Source organism: Lissotriton vulgaris, chromosome 8, assembly GCF_964263255.1.
Source record: "Lissotriton vulgaris chromosome 8, aLisVul1.2, whole genome shotgun sequence".
Classification (NCBI taxonomy): Eukaryota; Metazoa; Chordata; class Amphibia; order Caudata; family Salamandridae; genus Lissotriton; species Lissotriton vulgaris.
The window spans coordinates 593435497-593444967 of NC_141696.1; the positions used below are offsets into that span (position 1 = coordinate 593435497).

Genomic DNA, 9471 nt, shown 5'->3' on the forward strand with positions numbered 1-9471 from the left:
CCTCATTCCATTCAGTGGAAACACTTCAGTGGAGATTGAATGGTACACTCAAACGATCAATAGCACAATGTGAGATATGAATACTCCACTGGACTGGGACAAGCCATGATTGACAAAGTCTAAAGCTAAAGACTGGAAGAGGCTGGTTAAAGTAATTCACTGTTTTGTAAGGAACAGCCTCAGAGCCTTCTCTGTGTATATTGATAGCAATTCGGCCGTTTAACTGCTGTCCTGTCAAAACTCAGACCTAACCAGATTTGGCAAAGATAGTATGGATTGTCCTTTAAAGGCGTTGGCTGAATTATTGGCGTTGTGTATGCTTTTTTTGCAAATTCTGAACAGCATCATCAAAAGGACAAAAAAAGATTGTTGCTGATACCGAACAGCATTAACACCATAAAACAAGCATTTGCAATGCAATAGGTCTCGCATTTGGAAAGTTTGAGCTATTGGTATTGTAAATGGCACATTTTTAGGTCTCGCGACCTATCGATGCGCGCAAGCGCATCGAGCGTAGCGAGAATTCATGTGGCGAAAACATCTTCAAACCAAAGGGCTTTCAGCCCCGCGGTTTTCATGCAGTGCCCGTGTACATGCACGCGCATCGCATCCAAGCCCAGCCCAGTCCTCCCCTAGCAGCACTCCTCCCACGCCAGCAACTCCCCCCTCCCACACCAGCACCTCCCCTCTCTCGCATTCGCGCCATCCGGCTTCTCCTCCCCTAGCAGCACTCCTCCCACACCAGCATCTCCCCCCTCCCACACCAGCACCTCCCCTCTCTCGCATTCACGCCCACCCACCAGGCTCTCCCGCCCCCATCAGGCTTCCCTCCCAATCCGCCTGCCTCCCCTCGCGCATTCACGCTCCCCCTCCAGGCTCTCCCGCCCCCCATCCGGCTTCTCGCATCGCACTCTCTCCTCCCCCCTCCCTTCTCGTATTTTCTTGTTTATTTTTTGCTGATTTCGCTCAACCTCACGTTTCCCACCTTCCGTCATCCCGTTGCTTGAGGCCATGAAAAGGACGCTGCAGGATTGCACAGCCTCGCTCGAGTTGCCCACCCCCTCCCTCTCCCCTTCCGTGACTCGTATATAACAACTGAGAACAGCACATTATTTAACGCCCCCATCAGGCTTCCCTCCCAATCCGCCTGCCTCCCCTCGCGCATTCACGCTCCCCCTCCAGGCTCTCCCGCCCCCCATCCGGCTTCTCGCATCGCACTCTCTCCTCCCCCCTCCCTTCTCGTATTTTCTTGTTTATTTTTTGCTGATTTCGCTCAACCTCGCGTTTCCCACCTTCCGTCATCCCGTTGCTTGAGGCCATGAAAAGGACGCTGCAGGATTGCACAGCCTCGCTCGAGTTGCCCACCCCCTCCCTCTCCCCTTCCGTGACTCGTATATAACAACTGAGAACAGCACATTATTTAACAACTGGTCACAGTTGCTAATCACGCTCAATACCCAATAACGTCTGCTCAGTCGTACTTGGCACTATGCTTTATGCGATTTTTGACACAATGTATTTTGTGTTGTTAGCTCTTAGCGCCCTCGCCTTTTTCAAAACGCTCGCCATGTTCTGATGTTTGGAGTCACCGGAATACATCCTACAAAAGGAGCCCAGAAAGGCTGGGACTCCTGAGACAATTAAAGCCAGAGGCATTGGATGGCGAGCCGCAAAACAACCGGAAGACAATCGCACGTCCACACACTGAACCCAATACTTGCACGGTCACATCTAGAAATTAAAACTCTCCTCTCGCCTGCCGTGGGATGCATACGTGTGACCTCGGCATAATTAGCCTTTGAAAACTTTGGGGATTACAAACGCTCGCGGGTCACCCCTTCCAGCTGAGCTAACAGACTGATGCGAAGCAGATGGACAGCACACAGAAGGCGGCGCTGGCCTCTCTAATTAAAATAAAAACACTTACAAGCATCTTTCAATTAACTCTTGATGTGCTGTAATGCGGTGAGTGCTTAGCGCCTAAAAGAAACAATAGGGGTGGCTGTTTCCGGGAACGTTTTGCACGAGGAAACCTCAAAGGTTGAAGAGTAATTGCCTCCCTTGCATGACCTGAGCCGCGGCAGTGTTTTATTTATGTTTTATTATTTAAATCTCTGGTTTACTGCCACTTGGCTGTGCTTGAAGAATGGAGGGTCACGGTGATACTGTAGGTCAAATCACACCTTTCGGATTCATTAGAAACCAGGTGACTTAAGTGGAAAGGGGGTTCCTCGGAACATAAAAGGAGTTTTTCTTTAGCTATCATTAAACCAGGATTCACAAACTAACTCTGAAATACTTGCAGTTCAGGTGATGCTGCACCAAAAAAAGGCTCCTTCCCCCAGCGTGCGCTCTGCCTCAGGCCGGCATCTCTCCTCCCCTAATTATTCACTGCAGGGCCTGCGTCTCGTCACCCTTCCTCCCAGTCCCCACAAGCATGCTTCTCCAGTGGCTGCATACTTTACAGACGACATTTTGTACGTTTGGCTGGCTTCTCTTTTTTTTGTTTTGGTTGTTAGTATTGCACCAGGCATATGACGATAGTTGTGTGTCAAGTAGGTGGTTCCTTTGTCTTTTCCGTTTTTTTTTTGTGTTCACTTTAGTTCTTGGGTGCAGTTCATCTTGGCATGGTGGCAATGTAGCATGCTTAGAGCACTATTGATCACACAGGAACAGTAGGCAAATCGGTGATGGCAAATTGTAATATCGACTTTTTCATTTTCTTCTTCACTCGAGAGTAAAGAAAACGGTAGTGTCACCTATATCTTTTTGTAGTGAAACAATGGTGTCTCACTATTTTGGTAGCGACATAACAAGCCAATTTATTAATCTTTTCAGCACCTTAATGCATACATTTAGCATTAATTTGTATGTTTCTTGTTGACGCCATTTATTGTGCATGTGATCATATATGCAATTTCTGCTGTATGTAAATTATGTTCCATTTCTGGTGCCAGTGAGTAAGGTAGCTCTTCTGTTGCAAGTGAGCCCCTCTCCCCTCCCATCTTCCCTCTCTCCTCAACCTCAACCTCCCTTCCTCCCTCTCTTCTCACTCACCCCTCACTCTCTCCCCTTTCTCCCCTCCCCTCTCACCACGCTCCCCTCCCTCTCTCAAATCCCACTCTCTCCCCACTCACTCCTCTCTCCCCTCTCCTCACCCACCCCTCTCCTCTCCCTCTCACAAATCCCACTCTCTCCTCACTCACTCCTCTCTCCCCTCTCCTCACCTCATCTCCCCTCTCACCACTCAACACTCTACCCTCTCAACACTCACCACTACACTCCCTCTCCAATCCCTCTCTCTCTCCTCACTCACCTCTCTCTCGCCTCTCTCCCCTCTCCTCACTCACCCCTCTCCTCACTCTCTCCAGGCCTGACTCTCTCCTCCCCTCTCACCACTCTCCCCTCTCAACACCACTCTCCCCTCTCAACACCCCTCTCCTCACCACTTTTCCCTCTCCTAATTGCATTTTTTCACGGCTGCCAGGCCGTGACACCACATCAAAGGGCTTCTCCTCCCCTAATTATTTTTTTACGACCGGCCGTCCGTACTTTAAGTTTCACGCCCGCCATACAACATACAACCACACATACAACCACACGCACAACCACACGCACAACCACACCGTCAGTGCACAGTTTCACCAGGCACAGACACCATCAGTCGTCAGTGCATGCTTTCACTGGGCACTGGGCACAAACACCACCAGCCGTCAGTGCGTGCTTCCACCAGGCACACACCACCAGCCGTTGGTGCACGCTTTCACCAGGCACACACACCACCACCAGCCATCAGTGCATGCTTTCACCAGCCACACACCACCAGACATCAGTGCACGCTTTCACCAGCCACACACACACCACCAGCCATCAGTGCACGCTTTCGCCAGGCACAAACACCACCAGCTGTCAGTGCACACTTCCACCAGGGACACACCACTAGACGTCAGTGCACGCTTTCACCTGGCACACACACACCACCAGCCATCAGTGCACGCTTTCACCAGTCACACACACCACCAGCCGGTAGTGCACACTTCCACCACAGCACCTCCCAGCACCAACACAGCACCACTCAGCACCACTACAGCATCACTCAAGGGCACCACAACATCAATATGCGCTACCAGAGCATCACTGAACGCCACAGCATCACTCAGCACACCCACAACATCTTTCTGAGCCAACAAAGCATCAATATGTGCAACAATTCAACAACTGATTCAAATATGTTCTCTCAATTTTTCAAAATGTATTAAAAATGTCACCCAAAAAATGTAATCTTTCACTTCTGTTCTTGGATTTTCATCACTATAAAAAAAATAAACATAATCTTCCACAAAATTATTTGCAAAAGTTCAAGCTATTGCCATTATATATTACAATATCTTTAATTTAACTAATAAATATTGAAGAAAAAAAACATTGCTAATTTTAATATTAATACATCTAAGTCATGTAAAGACAATACATATTGCATAACAAATGCTATAGGTGTCACATTTCCACAAGTTAACACTATTAGCATTGTAAATGACAAAGTTATTAATTTCAAAAATTTCAAAACAAAAACATAAATAATACATTTGTCATTTACAATACTAATCCCTCAAACTTTACTAATGCGAGCCCTATTGCATTGCCAAATGCCAATAGGTCTCGTAGTAGGAAAGTTGGAGCTATTACAATTGCAAATAACAATGCCTTTTATTTTTGTTTTCATTTTAAAAACATAAAGGGCTTTGTCATTTACAAAACCAATAGCTCCAACTTTCCTACTGCGAGACCTATTGGCAACGCCAGTGCTTGTTTTATTTGTGTTGGTTTTGAAAATAGCTAAATTAATAGCTTTGTCATTTACAATGCCAATAATTATAACTTTCGCAAAAGTGACACCTATAGCATTTGTAATGCAATATGTGTTGTATTTACGTGACTTAGATGTATTGATATTACAAATAACAATGGCTTTTAATTTTTGTAATAATGAATACTTAAATAAATGTTATTGTAATGTAGAATGGCAATAGCTTAAACTTTTGTGAATAACTTTTGTGAAGATTATGTTCAGTGTATTTTATTGTGATGAAAATCCAAGAACCGAAGTGAAATATTAACATTTTTTGTGCCATTTGTAATAAAGCTTGTAGGGTTGTGTTTGTGTGTGTGTGTGTGGGGGGGGTTTGTGTGTGGGGGGGGTTTGTGTGTGGGGGGGTTTGTGTGTGTGGGGGGGTTTGTGTGTGTGGGGGGGTTTGTGTGTGGGGGGGTTTGTATGTGGGGGGGGTTTGTGTGTGGGGGGGGTTTGTGTGTGGGGGGGTTTTGTTTGTGTGTGTGGGGGGGTTTTGTTTGTGTGTGTGGGGGGGTTTTGTGTGTGTCGGGGGGGGTTTGTGTGTGTGGGGGGTGGTTTGTGTGTGTGGGGGGGGTTTGTGTGTGTGGGGGGGGTTTGTGTGTGTGTGGGGGTTTTTTGTGTGTGTGGGGTTTTTGTGTGTGTGGTATTTTTTTGTGTGTGGGGTTTTTGTGTGTGTGGGGGGGGGTTTGTGTGTGTGTGTGGGGTTTTGTGTGTGGGGGGGGGGGTTGTGTGTGGGGGGGGGTTTGTGTGTGTGTGGGGGTTTTTTGTGTGTGTGGGGTTTTTGTGTGTGTGGTTTTTTTTTGTGTGTGGGGTTTTTGTGTGTGTGGGGGGGGGGTTTGTGTGTGTGTGGGGTTTTGTGTGTGGGGGGGGGGGGGGTTGTGTGTGGGGGGGGGTTTGTGTGTGTGGGGGGGGGTTTGTGTGTGGGGGGGGTTTGTGTGTGTGTGGGGGGGTTTGTGTGTGTGGGGGGGTTTGTGTGTGTGGGGGGGTTTGTGTGTGTGGGGGGGTTGTGTGTGTATGGGGGGTTGTGTGTGTATGGGGGGTTGTGTGTGTATGGGGGGTTGTGTGTGTTGGGGGGTTGTGTGTGTTGGGGTTTTTGTGTGTGTGGGGGGGGGGGTTGTGTGTGGGGGGGGGTTTGTGTGTGTGGGGGGGGGTTTGTGTGTGGGGGGGGTTTGTGTGTGTGTGGGGGGGTTTGTGTGTGTGTGGGGGGGTTTGTGTGTGGGGGGGGGGGTTTGTGTGTGTGGGGGGGTTTTGTGTGTGTGGGTTGTGTGTGTGGGGGGGTTGTGTGTGTGTGGGGGTTGTGTGTGTGTGTGTGGGGGGGGGGTTGTGTGTGTGTGGGGGGGGTTGTGTGTGTGTGTGGGGGGGGTTTGTGTGGGGGGGGTTTGTGTGTGTGGGGTTTGTGTGTGTGGGTTGTGTGTGTGTGTAGGGAGGGGGTTGTGTGTGTGTAGGGAGGGGGTTGTGTGTGTGGGGGGGGTTGTGTGTGTGGGGGGGTTGTGTGTGTGTGTGGGGGGGTTGTGTGTGTGTGGGGGGGTTGTGTGTGTGGGGGGGGGTTGTGTGTGTGGGGGGGGGTTGTGTGTGTGGGGGGGGTTGTGTGTGTGGGGGGGGTTGTGTGTGTATGTGTGGGGGTTGTGTGTGTGTGTGGGGGGGTTGTGTGTGTGTGTGGGGGGGTTGTGTGTGTGTGTGTGGGGGGGTTGTGTGTGTGTGGGGGGGGTTGTGTGTGTGTGTGTGTGTGTGGAGTGGTTGTGTGTGTGTGTGGAGTGGTTGTGTGTGTGTGTGGAGTGGTTGTGTGTGTGTGTGGAGTGGTTGTGTGTGTGTGTGGTTGTGTGTGTGTGGAGTGGTTGTGTTTGTGTGGAGTGGTTGTGTGTGTGTGGAGTGGTTGTGTGTGTGTGGAGTGGTTGTGTGTGTGTGGAGTGGTTGTGTGTGTGTGTGGAGTGGTTGTGTGTGTGTGGAGTGGGTGTGTGTGTGTGGAGTGGGTGTGTGTGTGTGGAGTGGGTGTGTGTGTGTGGAGTGGTTGTGTGTGTGTGGAGTGGTTGTGTGTGTGTGGAGTGGTTGTGTGTGTGGGGAGTTTTGTGTGTGGGGGGAGTTTTGTGTGTGTGTGGAGTGGTTGTGTGAGGGGAGTTTTGTGTGTGGTTGTGTGTGGGGCAGTGTGTGGCTGTGTGTGTGTGTGGGGGGGGCTGTGTGTGTGTGGGGGGGCTGTGTGTGTGGGGGGCTGTGTGTGTGGGGGGCTGTGTGTGTGGGGGGCTGTGTGTGTGGGGGGCTGTGTGGGGGGCTGTGTGTGTGGGGGGCTGTGTGTGTGGGGGGCTGTGTGTGTGGGGGGCTGTGTGTGTGGGGGGCTGTGTGTGGGGGGCTGTGTGTGGGGGGGCTGTGTGTGTGGGGGGCTGTGTGTGGGGGGGGCTGTGTGTGTGGGGGGCTGTGTGTGGGGGGCTGTGTGTGTGGGGGCTGTGTGTGTGTGGGGGGGCTGTGTGGGTGTGGGGGGGGGGCTGTGTGGGTGTGGGGAGTTGTGTGTGTGTGGGGGGCTGTGTGTGTGGGGGGCTGTGTGTGTATGTGGGGGGCTGTGTGTGTGTGGGGGGGGAGTTGTGTGTGTGTGTGTGTGGGGGGAGTGTTGTGTGTGTGTGGGGGGGAGTTGTGTGTGTGTGGGGGGGAGTTGTGTGTGTGTGTGGGGGGAGTTGTGTGTGTGTGTGGGGGGCTGTGTGTGTGTGGGGGGGGCTGTGTGTGTGGGGGGGGAGTTGTGTGTGTGTGGGGGGGAGTTGTGTGTGTGTGGGGGAGTTGTGTGTGTGTGTGTGGGGGAGTTGTGTGTGTGTGTGTGGGGGGAGATGTGTGTGTGTGTGTGGGGGGAGTTGTGTGTCTGTGTGGGGGGGGAGTTGTGTGTGTGTGTGGGGGGGGAGTTGTGTGTGTGTGTGTGTATGGGGGGTTGTGTGTGTGTATGGGGGGTTGTGTGTGTGTATGGGGGGTTGTGTGTATGGGGGGTTGTGTGAGGTTGTGGGGGGGTTGTGTGTATGTGTGAGGTTATTGGGTTGTCTGTGTGGGGGGCTGTGTGTGGGGGGGGCTGTGTTTGTGTGGGGGCTGTGTGTGTGTGGGGGCTGTGTGTGTGTGGGGGCTGTGTGTGTGTGGGGGCTGTGTGTGTGTGGGGGGCTGTGTGTGTGGGGGGGGCTGTGTGTGGGGGGGGCTGTGTGTGTGGGGGGGCTGTGTGTGTGGGGGGGCTGTGTGTGTGGGGGGGCTGTGTGTGTGGGGGGCTGTGTGTGGGGGGGTTGTGTGTGGGGGGGCTGTGTGTGGGGGCTGTGTGTGGGGGGGCTGTGTGTGGGGGGGGCTGTGTGTGGGGGGGCTGTGTGTGGGAGGACTGTTTGTGGGAGGACTGTGTGTGGGAGGACTGTGTGTGTGGGGGGGTTGTGTGTGGGGGGGCTGTGTGTGGGGGCTGTGTGTGGGGGCTGTGTGTGGGGGGGCTGTGTGTGGGGGGGGCTGTGTGTGGGGGGGGGCTGTGTGTGGGGGGACTGTTTGTGGGAGGACTGTTTGTGGGAGGACTGTGTGTGGGAGGACTGTGTGTGTGTGGGGGGGGTTGTGTGTGTGTGTGGGGGGGTTGTGTGTGTGTGTGAGGGGGTTGTGTGTGTGTGGGGGGGGGGGCTGTGTGTGGGGGGGCTGTGTGTGGGGGGGCTGTGTGTGGGGGGGGCTGTGTGTGTGGGGGGCTGTGTGGGGGGGGCTGTGTGTGTGGGGGGCTGTGTGTGGGGGGGGCTGTGTGTGGGAGGGCTGTGTGTTGGGGGGCTGTGTGTGGGAGGACTGTGTGTGTGTGTGGGAGGACTGTGTGTGTGTGTGTGGGAGGACTGTGTGTGTGTGTGTGGGAGGACTGTGTGTGTGTGTGTGGGAGGACTGTGTGTGTGTGTGGGAGGACTGTGTGTGTGTGTGGGAGGACTGTGTGTGTGTGGGGGGGGGGGGGTTGTGTGTGTGGGGGGGGGATTGTGTGTGTGGGGCGGTTGTGTGTGTGGGGCGGTTGTGTGTGTGGGGCGGTTGTGTGTATTGGGGGGGTTGTGTGGGTATTGGGGGGGGTTGTGTGTGTATTGGGGGAGGTGTGTGTGTATTGGGGGTGTGTGTGTGGGGGGGTGTGTGTGTGTGGGGGGGGGGGTGTGGGAGGGCGCTGTGTGTGTGTGGGAGGGCTGTGTGTGTGTGTGGGAGGGCTGTGTGTGTGTGTGGGAGGGCTGTGTGTGTGTGTGTGGGGCTGTGTGTTGGGGGGGTTGTGTGTTGGTGGGGTTGTGTGTGTGGTGGGGTTGTGTGTGTGGTGGGGTTGTGTGTGTGGTGGGGTTGTGTGTGTATGGAGGGATTGTGTGTGTGTGGTGGGGTTGTGTGTGTGGTGGGGTTGTGTGTATGGGGGGGTTGTGTGTGTATGGGGGGGTTGTGTGTGTATGGGGTGGTTGTGTGTGTGTGGGGGGGGGGTTGTGTGTGTGTGGGGGGGGGTTGTGTGTGTGTGTGTGGGGGGGGGTTGTGTGTGTGTGTGTGTGTGTGGGGGGGGTTGTGTGTGTATTGGGGGTTGTGTGTGTATTGGGGGTTGTGTGTGTATTGGGGTGTTGGACCCGGCCTCGTGGCGTGGTCCTCGCTGACCTCCGCAGCCCCGGATCTACGGGTGGAACTGGTTCCCG

The 9471-nt window shown here is 53.3% G+C and overlaps 1 protein-coding gene across 10 annotated transcripts in view; it reads left to right on the plus strand.

Annotated features, from left to right (window-relative positions):
• Positions 1–9471, plus strand: part of ST3GAL6 (ST3 beta-galactoside alpha-2,3-sialyltransferase 6) — a 614303-nt gene that overhangs the window by 134393 nt on the left and 470439 nt on the right. The gene's annotated exons all lie outside the window — the stretch shown is intronic.